The following is a 13,626-nucleotide window of genomic DNA, read 5'->3' on the forward strand; positions in this document are numbered from 1 at the left end:
ACTTTGCCCATGCCTGCCATAGTAGTTAGGTAGTGAAAGTGGTGCCAGACTGGCTTCACCTTCCACGAGGGGAGAGAGGAAAACAGAGAAAGAGGAAGCTGGTGCTTTCGAATATGGGAGGGAGGAGTCCCCCTCCTCAGAGCCCAAGGGGGCGGGGCTGAGACCCTCCAAATGGGGCGGGGCCTGAGCCGCCGGCGTGACGTCGAGCGTGTGGAGGATTCCTATTGGCTCTGTCCCGCCTCGTCACTTCCGGGGCACTCAGTGCGGCCCTCCTGCTCCGAGGGGGGGGGAGGGGGCAGGCAGGCAGGCGGTGGCGGCGAGGAAGGCAGGCAGGCAGGAAAGAGGGAGGGACTGGCTTTCTCCTTCGTCCTTCTCTTGCAACAAACCCGGGCCCGAGGAGACTCTGAGGCGTCGCCGTCGTCGCCATCATTGTTGGCGTGGCCGAGAGGGCCCTCAGGCGGAGGCCAAGGTAGGCGCCTCAGGGCCCGCCCCCTCGCGAAGGGTCTGCGGGGCCCAGCAAGCCAGGCTTGGGGAGAAGAGGGGACGCCCAGCCCCCACCCAGCCCCGCCTTCGCATGCGCTTGCTGCACCTTGGGGGATCTTACTTTAATACTGTAGCATACTCTTTCATCACAATAGAGAAGGAATCCACTTTAAATCCGGTTTCTGCCTCCTGCAGAATTCTGGGATTTGTAGTTCAGTGAGGCTGTTAAAGCCCCCTCCTCCCTAAACTACAAACCGGTCGCTGCAGTGGATGCATTCCCTAGTGTGATGATGTCCATAACCTGGTAAACGACACGCTTAGGTCAGGCTGCCTTATGATGTGTGCAGTGCAAGGGGTGTGTGTGTCTCTGTGTGGGTATTTCATCTGCCTCATTCGTTTCACCGTCGTATTGCAATTGTGTAGTTTTGTTACTCCTCTCCCCCCCCCCCCAAATGCCTTGTGATTTGCGTGACAATCCTCTTGTGAGGTGCGTGGAGGAGTTATTTTGAGGCAGATTTATTTTACAGTTTTGTTGTTGTGTATTTGCTTTCGATTGTATGGTCATCATTTAAAATGATTTTATTGAGTATTATTACTACACAATCCTTTTTATAGCCTTGTATTATTTTATTTGATGTTGTCTTTATCAATAACTAGTGTAACACGAGATGTTAAAAGTTAAAGCATGGTAGGTTGTTTTGAAATAATATGTATCTGCTGTAAAACAAGCAATGTATAACTAATGTATTGAAACATGATAAAATAATTAAAAATATCATTAAAATCAATAACTGTAGTGCAGGTATGGGCAAACTTCGGCCCTTCAGGTGTTTTGGACTCCAACTCCCACAATTCTTCACAGCCTCGGGCCCTTTCCTTCTTTTCATTTCCACTTACTGGGTTTGGGCAGCTGGATCTAAGTCTTCTCTGTTCTCTCAGGACCAGGGATAGACTAAAGGTTTTTTTGTCTGAGGTAGAAAAATAATAGTAGTACTGTCACTGTGCTGCACAGGTAACTAAGTGGCAGAATTAGCAAAATCCAGCCCAATTGTTTTGCTACTACTCAGCCAGTTTAACAACTATTAGGATTTCTGGTAGTTGAAGGCCAAAACACTTGGGGACCCACAGGCTGAGAACTACTGACTTAAGCGGATGAGAGGAAAAGGAAAGGGCCTGATGCTGTTAGGAATGGTGGGAGTTGACGTCCAAAACACCTGGAGGGAGGGCCTAAGTTTGTGGGTTTTTTAAGAGGCAGGGGGCAGGGCGGCCTTTTATCTGTCTGTATTGTACTTGTAGTTTTATATTTCACTATTCCTTCCCTCTCATAAGAGTTTTTCAGGGGCTCAGAAATTTTAGTTATAATATTGCTTTATAATCTTCAGTTTGCCATAGGACAGTGATTCTTAACATGTGGGTCCCCAGATGTTTTGGCTTTCAACTCCCAGAAATCCTCTAACAGCTGGTAAACTGGCTAGGATTTCTGGGAGTCAAAACACCTGAGGATCCACAGGTTGAGAACCTGTTCCCAAACTTATGGGAACAGGTTCCCAAAATTTATGTGTGTATGGGTAGGTATTTTATCGGGGTTTTTTTTTTAACAATTGTGTAGTTTTATATTTTTTACTGCTTCTTAGACAGTCATCTTGTTTGAATTTTCCAGAGGTTTGTGGTTTTTATTTTAACACTGTTTTGTCATATTGTATATTTTGACCATTTAGTTTTGTCAGTTTTCCTTAGAAAATAATGTAATTTGTGTGTGGGAGGTATTTTATCAGCCTTCATAATCTTATATATTTTGATCACATGTTTAGGTCAGTTTGCCTTAGGATATAGTGTATTTTGTCTGTTTGATCTGTTTGACAGTTCTGTTGTAATTGTGTCATTTTATATTTTATTATTCTTTTGCTCTGTGTATGACTATCCTCTATTGTCTCTATTTTCCAAAGGTTTGGGAATTTTACTGTTTCATGGCCTTGTATATTTGATTTTATGTTTGAGTCAATAGTTGTAAACAATATTGTATTGTTTTTGGTATTTTGTCTGGATGAATGGTTTTGTAACTGTTATTGTGTAGTTTTATATTTTACTATTCCTTCCTTCCTCCTGTGTATGATAATTGTAATGCCTGGATTTTCCAAAAGTTTGGGAACATTTTTTGTAACTTTTTATATCTTCAGTTCTTGTGGGGGTTTTTTCGGGCTATATGGCCATGTTCTAGAGGCATTTCTCCTGACGTTTCGCCTGCATCTATGGCAAGCATCCTCAGAGGTGAGGATGTCTAGAGGACCTCACCTCTGAGGATGCTTGCCATAGATGCAGGCGAAACGTCAGGAGAAATGCCTCTAGAACATGGCCATATAGCCCGAAAAAACCCACAAGAACTGAGTGATTCCAGTCATGAAAGCCTTCGACAATACATTTTTTATATCTTGATTACAAGTTTTGGTCAATGAGCTTTAAATTACATTTTAATGCTTTTGTGTTTTACCTGGATGATTGATTTAGCAATTGTATTGTGTATGTATTTTTCAATTTTTTTAATTTTACTAATCGTTTCCTCTGTGTGTGACTATTCTCTTGTTTGGTTTTTCTAAAGTTTTGGAATGTTACTTCAATATTGTTTGTTAATCTTATGTATTTTTATTACATTTTGTTAATTTGCTTTAGATTGTGTCCATTTTTTAAAATTATTTGTTTTATAACTATTGTGTAGTTTTATAGTTTATTCTTCCTTCCCTCCTTTTCACTGTATGTCACAGCCCTCATGTCTCAGTTTTCCTTTGACAGGACCCACTATTTAAGATTGCCTTACTTGGGAAGTTCATTCTAAATTGCTGTATACCTAAATAATAGTTTTCAATGGGATTCCACTCACTGCCCCTGTTCTAATTTAGAACTTGTCCCTGAAATGGATTTTGAAATTAAAAAAACTCGTATCACACAGAAACTACCATCTGAAGTTATGGTGCAGCCTGAAGTATCCCCTGCAGCCAGAGAAGGAAAAGTTGGGATAGTTAGTTACCTCCCACAGTTATTTATCTTTCAGAGAGTGGGTGTATGTCTGTGGAGAAAGGGCTTCTTAAAAAAGGTAAAGGTACTCCCCTGACATTAAGTCCAGTCGTGTCTGACTCTGGGGTGTGGTGCTCATCTCCATTTCTAAGCCGAAGAGCCAGCGTTATCCGTAGACACCTCCAAGGTCATGTGGCTGGCATGACTGCATGGAGTGCTGTTACCTTCCCGCCGGAGCGGTACCTATTGATCTACACACATTTGCATGTTTTCGAACTGCTAGGTTGGCAGAAGCTAGGGCTGACAGCGGAAGCTCACGCCGCTCCCCGGAATCGAACCTGCGACCTTTCGATCAACAAGCTCAGCAGCTCAGTGCTTTAACCCACTGCAACACCGGGGGCTCCTGAAAGGGCTTCTACCTTAATGTTTTCCTTGCATGGAAGAGAGTCTTTACAAGAAAATTTGGCTACTTGAACAGACCAAGAGAGTCAAACTCATTTTCAGTGCGGGCTACATCAGCCTTATGGCTGTCTTCAGAAGGTCATTTGTATGTGTCTACACACACACACATATTTTTCATGGGATATAACTATATTTTGTTTTATTACTACAGTATTATATAATGCATCATTCATTTTATGTGTATCTGTATGAATGATGCATTATATAATACTGTAGTAATAAAACAAAATATAGCTATATCCCATGAAAAATATATGTGTATGTGTGTGTGATTTGTGTTGGGACAGATTTGCCTGTGGGCCTTGAGTTTGACACATGTACAAAGTAAGTGATATTCAAAATTAGCCAAGGCACAAATGTCCACAATCCTCTTTCTTTTCTTGTAAAAGTGAAATAGCACATTCAGTAACCATTTGATATTATTTCTTAATGCTCAGAATTTGCAGTCTCATTCTCTAAATCTAAGTCAGCTGTAGCACAGAACATGGTTGTGTAGTATTGGGATGAAGATGTTAACTGGTGTATAGTAATGGAATCTCTTGGTGTAATAGCAAGCAAAACGAGGGGTGTGTGTGTGTGTTGACAAAGTAATTTAGATAAATAATTAAAGTGTTCCAAAATACGAGAAAAGTGTTATCTATAAAATCAATTTCATGTGAACTCTTGAATAGTTGCTCTCCTATGTTGCCAAGCTAATAATCACAGGAATTGTTACTTTGCATGTAAATGCATTCATATGATTGCCTTTTAGCATGATTTTGAGTATTAAAGAGTGATTTAAACCAAAAATGGTAGGTGCTCTAAAAATCATAGCTGATCACTATGCTTTATGAAAAAAAGCATAGCAAATGGGAATTTGTACAATTTTCCTATCTGATTAAGAAAAGTAATTTGTTCAGTAATTTAAAATGCTCAGGAAAGTCGAAAGTGGATGTCACAGAGCAAATGTTTGAGTGTTCACCTGCATTTTTGTGCAGTTTACTGCAGACTTTTCAAATCTGTGTACCTATTCAGTAATATATAATTATATGAGCTTGTATCCGATGTTCAACCTTATTTTCCTGAAACAGGGTGTCCCTTTGGACATGGCACTCGCAGACTAAATCAACAGACTTAGTACCTAACAGAAAAGCTTATAAGCAACCATAAGAGCAGTAGCCATCTCAATTTTTGCTCTTTAGCAACTGGTACTTGTAACACTGCTTTTCCATCTTCTGAGTACCAGTTGCTAGGAAGCAGCAGTGAGATTGGGTTATAGGCTACCTAGAAGTATGTTGTTGACTAATGGGGCAGAATACTAAACTAGATGATTTTAACCAATTGAAGTATTCTTAAGCTTAGTTTGCCTTAAGAGTTTTAAAACATCTTACTCTAGCCTATAGATCAGGGGCTCTCAAACTTTTTAAGCAGAGGACCAGGTCACATCGGGATTATAATTTGAAGAAAAAAAAGAATGCATTCCTATGCACACTGCACTTATTTGTAGTGCAAAAAACACTTTAAAAACAATACAATAATTAAAGTGGAAAACAATTTTAAGAAATATAAACTTAGTAGTATTTCAATGGGAAGTGTGGGACTGCTTTTGGCTGATGAGATACGCTTGTTGTGGTGGTGTGCTTTCAAGTCATTTCAGACTTAGGTTGACTTTGAGCAAGGGCCAGGTAAATGACCTTGGAGGACCGTATCCAGCCCCTGGGCCTTAGTTTGGGGACCCCTGTTATAGACCTACTTTTCAGCAGAGTTTTAAACATGTACTTTTTGTGGAATTACTTATGGTGCCTGATCATGCTCCAGGATATTACTCAGCAAAGTGCATTTTTGTCAGCTACTCCATTGGGTTGGAAAGCTTTGGGAAGTTTATTCACCTCAGAAGACTTTTGCTGGATTAAATAATAGAATACGTCCTTGTTTTTCGAGTTTTACTGCTGCATATTCATGTTCAGTTCCATTCAGGTGACTTTGCACATCTGCTTCTCCTGTGGTCTGACAATGAAACCAGTTCCCTAAAGAGGTAGAGGGTAGTTTTTTTTTTCTTTGTGAGATGATCTAGAAATGCTGTAGTTCAGGCCTGCATAAGATGTAGCCCGGGTGTGTGGCTTTTACAAGGAGTTGGTGCAATCCGCAGAGGCTCTTAGGGAGGTCCCTCTACGAGTTTCCTTTCTCTAGGCACCAAAGTTATCAAACTAATCTGTGACAAAGAGGGCACCACCGATAGATCCAGTCAGGATACTGGAAGTGCTGATCTCAGTTGGAAACTTGGCCTGGCAATGATGTTGGACTCAGGTTGGAGTAGTGGGTCACAGAGATGAAATTTAAAGGGGTGTCAGATCCTTATTCAGGGAGATTGGAATCTTGGGCTCCAAGTTATGTTTAAATATTAAATGAGATTGGCCATAACAGAAGAAGAAAGAGGCAGTAAAGAAAGGCCTCAGTTCTTACCTCTGCCACTCTTACTTTCTATTTGCCTCTCTCACCTCATCTGGCAGCAAAACCAACTCTTGGTGGACTGTGCATATACAAGCAAACAAACACTAAAACATACTGAAGAATTAGAGTGTCTTGAATACCTATGTCCTAAATTCAACAGCCAGTCTCACATAATATAAAACCACAGAATCAGGGGCTCTCAAACATATACAAGCAAACAAACACTAAAACATACTGAAGAATTAGAGTGTCTTGAATACCTATGTCCTAAATTCAACAGCCAGTCTCACATAATATAAAACCACAGAATCATTTGCTTAATGGTAAACAAAGATACTTGTAAATCCAGTTGATTCAATTAATCTGTTGCAGTTTTGACTAGCAATTTGATGTAGATTTGGGACTGTGATCCCAAACTTTTCATTATTCTGTTAAAATATCACTTTCTCTCCACTGCTGTTAAACAGCAGGCTTACTTAGATACCCTGAAGACACCAGAACCCATCAGATCTTGGGAGTTAAACTTGATCAGATCAGGTTCGTTGTTGGATGGAGAACCACCAAGAAATACCAGATGTCTCAGATATGTTAAGAGAAGGCAATGACAAGCCATCTCTGAGTATTTCTTGACTGTGAAATTCATGAGATCATCATAAGTTGACAAATAACTTGAAGATGTGTGCATATGTACACACACACATTTAGTGTAATTCATAAGATAAGTTTACATGGACTGGCTACTAGAAAGTAGCTGTCAGATCAGCCTTTCAGGTGGCACCATTTAGTTGTTTACTGTTGTCATTTCAAACATATATCTAGTTAATTTGACATATGTAACACATACAGAGCTGTGTACTTTTTATCAAAATTTTGTTTGCTTCTCAGATTTTAAATACAGGAGTCTAGTCTAAGAAATAATTTTAACATTATTTTTCAAATTAAATGTATTTCCCAGATGTAGTAGTCTGTTAAGACTGACATCCCCATTTCCATTGCCTTCGGGCAGGGATGTGGAAGGACATAACTTAAAACAATGTAATGCAAATTTTAGTAATCTTGTGGTAAAATTAAACTTGCCTGTTGTTAGGGCAAGTTTCGTAAGGGTCATCTTAAGATGACTAAATTGAATAACTTGTTTCAGGCACTCAATGATCTTACTGTAAAACCGATAAAGGAAAATAAACAAAAGTACATTTCTTAGAGGTCCAGACAAAAATTTGGAGAATATTTAACATTTTGCCTGAAAATTAATAGTAAAACACATTTCCTGGGCACTTTCCTAAAGCGGAGGAGTTTTTTTTTATTATTTATAAATCTATAAATATGCTACAAGGGACAAATGTAAGATATTTGTTGGCAGGATAGCTGGTAAATTTTAGAATATTTGCAAGACTAGTACATAGAGGAATATAACACAATACAGTGATGGTGTACAGTGTGTTGAAAATAATAATAAAACTTTATTTATATACCGCTCCATCTTCCCGAGGGGACTCAGAGCGGTTCCCAGCTAACATCGCAAAACATACAAAGTAAAAACACCATAACCATAAGATTAACAAAACAAAATATAAGCATAAAAATTGTCGCCATAACCCACATATATTAAAAATAATCCTGCTTGTTCAAGGCAATTAAAAAATTTAAAAGGCCAGGCCAAGATTTGTGCAAGCCCAAAAATTCTAGGAGTCATGGAAATTAAGTGTAATGTTATGGCAGGCAACAATAATATTAGGTACGGGTCTGTGGCTATTCATTCTGGGGCCGATTAGAGGAAATGATCTGGGTAATTGGTAGGAAGAATAAGGCCGTATTCAACAATGTGTAGGGCTGAGTTAGAACTGGTCATTTTCAAAGGCTTGTTAAAACCACCAGGTCTTCAAGCTCTTATGAAAGGAGAAGAGGGATGGGGCCTGTCTTATTTCCCTTGGAAGGGCGTTCCAAAGGCGAGGGGCCACCACTGAGAAGGCCCTCTCTCGTCGGTAGTGGGAACGAGAGGAGGACCTCTCCGGAAGATCCTAGAGCTTGTTCCGGTTCATAGAAAGGAGATGCGATCGTGGAGATAGGCATCTCCTTGTCAGTTGCAAAATAACAAAATGTAGCATGCATAGATTTATTTCAGATGTTTTCTTAGATCTACAGAGATACCCGCAGGAACACCTCAGCAAGTGAGAGTCCAAAAGTGGCAGGCTAAAACCCAGAACCTCAGCCCATAGCTGATACCAAATGAGAGACTCCCTCCTGGGCACACAGAAGACTGGGCAACTTGGAAGGTGCTGAACAGACTGTGCTCTGGCACCACGAGATGCAGAGCCAACCTTAAAAAATGGGGCCACAAAGTGGAGTCCACGACATGCAAGTGTGGAGAAGAGCAAACCACAGACCATCTATTACAGTGCAGTCTGAGCCCTGCCACATGCACAGTGGAGGATCTTATAGCAACACCAGAGGCACTCCAAGTGGCTAGCTACTGGTCAAAGGACATTTAATATAATTCCAATTTGTCTTTTTTTTCTTAAAAAATGTTTTTTTAAATACATTACAATGGTACCCTTTGTTCGCTCCTGATACGATAAATACATTTCAGATTTTCATAGTACAATCCATAACTGCAGATCCCATTTTATATTTTATAGTAGCCAAATGAGAAATGACACTGACTTCCACACTGACTCAGGGATCACTTAGAATTAGCTGATTCCCTGAAGTGATGGGTTTGTTGCCCTGGAAACTTCTATGACTTAGTATTCTGATTATTCTAGCATTGGCAAAGGGGGAGACTCAAACAAACTCTGACAGAATATCTTGGAGATTTATGATACAGGCTTAAGGAATATTGGGTACTATTCACCAGTAAATTTTATCTATTATCATCTAGTCATGCTACCTTTGCATCCAGTTCATTGCATGGTTCTTCCCTCTCCCTTCAGTTGACCTGTTCACATGCTATTTTTTTCATGGAGAAAGGCAGTCAGGTTGAATGGTATAATCAAGCCAAAAGCACTGTGTGTCTTTCAGCTAGAACATGTATCTTCAGGGCTTTACTTTGGCTGTATCTTTAATTAAGCAGGGAGTCTCACTGCTTAATTCTATCCATATATCTATAGAAACTTGCAGCTTCTATGTTTTTCAGTAGCGACATAGAGCATCTCATTTTTCTGAAGTAAGTTAAAGCTATAAGTTAAAGCTATTTTGAAAAATCAAGGCAATTCCCAGATTTATATGCAGGACTGGTTTGTGCCGTGCTGTTTATGCAATGTGACATTTGTGTTATGCTTATTATGAAAGCCCTGTGAAATTAATGGCATTGTCATAAGATAAGAGGTGACTTGAAGGCACATAAACACAGACAATTACACAGTTAGGTGTGGTTATAACATGTAGAGAGGCATGAAAATACCTGTACCAACATCATAACCTCAATAAAAAAGAAAACTGAGAGAGAACCTTTCTTCCCTAAGTCCATAAGATGATGTTTTAGTGCTTGATATTTTTGCTGCTTTTGTTTTTTTGTAGAATTATGTTGGCATGACAATCTGACTCCTTAGAAACTGTGGTACGAGGGAAGAGGAGGAGTATTTGTACAACTATAATCTGTTAAAATAAGGATAGACAATTAATGGAGCAGGTGCAGACCCCCAGTCACTGCTTCTACTTCATTTGTTGCAACAGCAAAAGGAGAGGTTTTAGTCCTTTAAAACATGGTGTATGTTGCCTGCACATCTTGTTTGTAGGTGGAATCACACTTCTTAAAGCATCCCAGAACCATGGCTGTACTTCTTAACTAGGTTTTGGTGGCAGGGGCAGAGTGGGCTCCAACATAGCATTAAATTTATCTTGAGGAGAATGATTCCAAATTCTCCAACTCGGTGATCAACTTTTCTAAAGTTATGCATAGGAATGCTATTTTTTTATTTGCTTTTTGCAGAATCAACCTGAAAATATGTGGTAACCTCTGACTTTCCTTACTTTGGGCAGGAGCTCTTTGTAAATTGTTTTATTGTTTAAAGTATTCAGGCTTTTAGTTACATAAATGTTCCAGAAATGCAAAATAATAAAGGACAGTGATTGTCTTTCAAAATGTATCCTCTGCAGAAAATGGATGAAAGCAAATGTCCTTGAAGGCCAAGCAAAAATGGTAGCATTCTTACATAGCTTCAAAGGCATTTTCTCAAAATAAAAATGCTTGATTGAACTATGACAGAGTTTATATAGTAACACATTGTTGGCTTGAGGTATAACTACTGATTGAGATCTTCTTCTAATATTTGATGTACAGATTGTTTAGCTATGGCTCATTGACATAGTACATGTTTCATTGACCTAACACATTCTTGTTTCATGTTGTTTTCCCATTCTGATAGTTCATTATTTCGTATAGACTGAATTTATTTCTCTTTCTTAATATTATATCCTTATATTCCCAATGATTAGTTCCAAACAAATGTCCAACAGTATGCCTTGATCCATTTATTCAATTTATTTCTATAGCTGCTTTTCATGAAGAAACCAACTCCGAAAAAGGAACTATAGGCAGCCCTTGAAAACAAACAGAAACAGGTCTTGCTAGAATAAGTGCATAACCCCTTTGATTAACTGCCCAAATAAATGTAACTTGGGAGAAGATTCAGATGCTGTGAAGCCACCATCAAAAAGGCCTTCTTCCCAGCCTTATAGATTTCATCAGCATGCACAAGCATCAACTTACATATAATTCTTTGTTTTTTGGTAAAATTCTATGGCTACAGTTGACTCCCAAAACATTTAGAGTCTTAAAAGATTGAGTCAGCTTTTTATATTGAATCTAAAAGCAATAGTAGAAGTGCATTTGAAGCAAATGTGCTGTTCCATATACATATATTCTGGCTTCCATCAGCCTCTGACCATATTTTGAAACAAATGAAGTTTGTCTCCATAGATTTTTCTATATATTGTACAGAGCAGTCATATAAATCCCTCCTAGTATCCATAAAGAAAGGAACCATAGAACCATAGATTGGTTCTGATCCAAATATTCTCTAACATAAACTTTACAGAACATCTTTAAAAATGGAAGGCATGCCACATTTTCCACCCACTTGCCTTAAGCAATCACATCCTAGAGTTGGCAGTCAGCTTCCACCCACAAATGTCGAAACACCACGATTAATGAGAGTAATCCTTTGCAATAACTTTTAAATTATCTGTCTTCATTTGAAAAAGCATACAATTGAGAGCTATGTCCTTTCTTCCTAAACTGTAATTTTCTTAATAGAAGTAAGAAGCTCTACATGACATTTTATAAGTATATGTAGGGATTTGTGTCAGATGTTTCAACCATTGTATATATGTTTTCAGAGGTGCATAACAAGTTAAGCAATTCCATTGGTGAAGTTTTATTTCTCTTCTAAACTAAAGAAACATCATTGTCAAGATGTTAAATGATTTGACTTCTGGATGAAGATTAAAGATCTTGAGTTAAAATTTATGATCAGTTTCTTTCCATCAGGTGAAAGGAGTGTCTGCACTGGAAATTATGCTAGTTCTATTTATCCCAGAGCAAGATCATGTGCATGATGTCAGTCTTTCCCACGCTACCAATGTGATGTGTTGCATTTGGATGAGAAGGATTTTTCTTGGCTGCAACGTCAACTACACATAACCAGCTTTTAGTTTGGTGGAGCTGTGATGTTTACGATGGTTTTCTTGGCTCATTCTAGTCATTTGGGACATAGATAGGACTGTTAAGACACTTTGTCAATATTAGGACATATTTGCAACATTTGCTGTGGCTTTGTAAGAAATAAAACCCCAAATTAGGTGGATTTACTGTAGTTATGTGTCTTTGAGTTGACTTTGACTTATGACGATCCTATTATACACACAGTCTTTATTGGCGTACAGTATTAAAATCACAGTAAAATTGCCCGCTGTGGAACCCCATTGTGATGTCTTGGCAAGATTTATTTAAAGGAGGTTTGATACTGCCTTCTGAGGCTGAGAGGGTGTGAAATGTCCAAGTTCATCCAAGAGGTTACCATGGCCAGCTGGAGATTTGAATTTTGATTTCCTGGAGTCTTAGAGTCCAGTTGTGATTCCCAATTTTAGCACTGTATTTGATGATGATGATGATGATGATGATATAGATGATATACTGTTTATTTATATCCCACCCTCTCTCCCCAGGTGACATCTTTCCACTTTAAATTCCATGATTTCATCCCATGGAATCTTGGGGCTTGTGCTTTGTTGAGCTCCTGGAGTTCTTTATCTGAAAGCTCAAAGGCTTTCCTAAATCTCAAATCCAGGATGTTACCATGCCAGATAAAGTGGCATCATAGTACTGTAATTCTGTAGACTGAATGAGCCCCTGGTCCAGAACTTTCCAAACATTTCATATTGGCAACACACTTTTTAGACATGCATCATTTTGTGACACAATAATTCAGTTTTACTGGCAACCCAAATGTTAAGCCAATCGCTTATAAGCGATACAGATACATACCGTACATACATTTTCCTAATGAAATGTATGGGAAACAACATACCTCATGAAAACCTTTAATTTCTATTATTAAAATACATGATTTGTAAACCAATAACATATATTTTCAAGATTTTTATCAGTATTCATTACAATTGCTTGGCATACCTACAAACTGCAGCTGACATTCTAACATGTTGTGACATAGATTAGAAAGCTGTCCTAATCCAATGCTCAAGCCACTACTCCATGTTGGTTCTCACATGAAGTGGATACTGCATTGAAAAAAAAATAGGTGATAAAGATAATATATTTTATCAGTGCTAAAATGACAAAGCAAATAAGGATCTTTTTTTTTTAAGCTACGGTGGCTGTGAAATGGATCTACAGAGTGTGCCTACAACATGTAAATGATTAATGGGATGATTTAGAAGCTGTAATGTTATAGTACATTGTCATAACATACAGATTAAGAATGTCAGAGGTGTTCCTCAACAGCAGAAACCTGAACTGAACTCCAACATTATTTTCCTCTCCTCTCCCCTATGTATTCAACAAAACAGTTACAAATGATTGCATGTTAATATTTTTTCCTTTAGGCATTTGGAGTTTATTTCATTTTGATCATAGAGGAGGGCTGATTCTGGGGTCTTTGCGAGGTGTAGGTTCATGATATTTATTTCTGTATTTCAGAACATGCTATATCCCAGAATTTAAATACCTTACTACAGAACCACCCTAAAACCACCTTTGACATTACCACTTTGACAACAAATAGG

The 13,626-nt window shown here is 38.7% G+C and overlaps 1 protein-coding gene across 2 annotated transcripts in view; it reads left to right on the forward strand.

The window, feature by feature from the left end:
* Positions 1 to 283: 283 nt before the first annotated feature.
* BCLAF3 (BCLAF1 and THRAP3 family member 3) overlaps positions 284 to 13,626 on the forward strand; it is a 38,467-nt gene continuing 25,124 nt past the window's right edge. For both annotated transcript variants that reach the window (XM_060770078.2, XM_060770077.2), the window contains exon 1: positions 284 to 469. The gene's annotated coding sequence lies outside the window, so the exon portion shown is untranslated. The remainder of the gene's footprint in view (positions 470 to 13,626) is intronic.

Source organism: Anolis sagrei, chromosome 3, assembly GCF_037176765.1.
Source record: "Anolis sagrei isolate rAnoSag1 chromosome 3, rAnoSag1.mat, whole genome shotgun sequence".
Taxonomy (NCBI): domain Eukaryota; kingdom Metazoa; phylum Chordata; class Lepidosauria; order Squamata; family Dactyloidae; genus Anolis; species Anolis sagrei.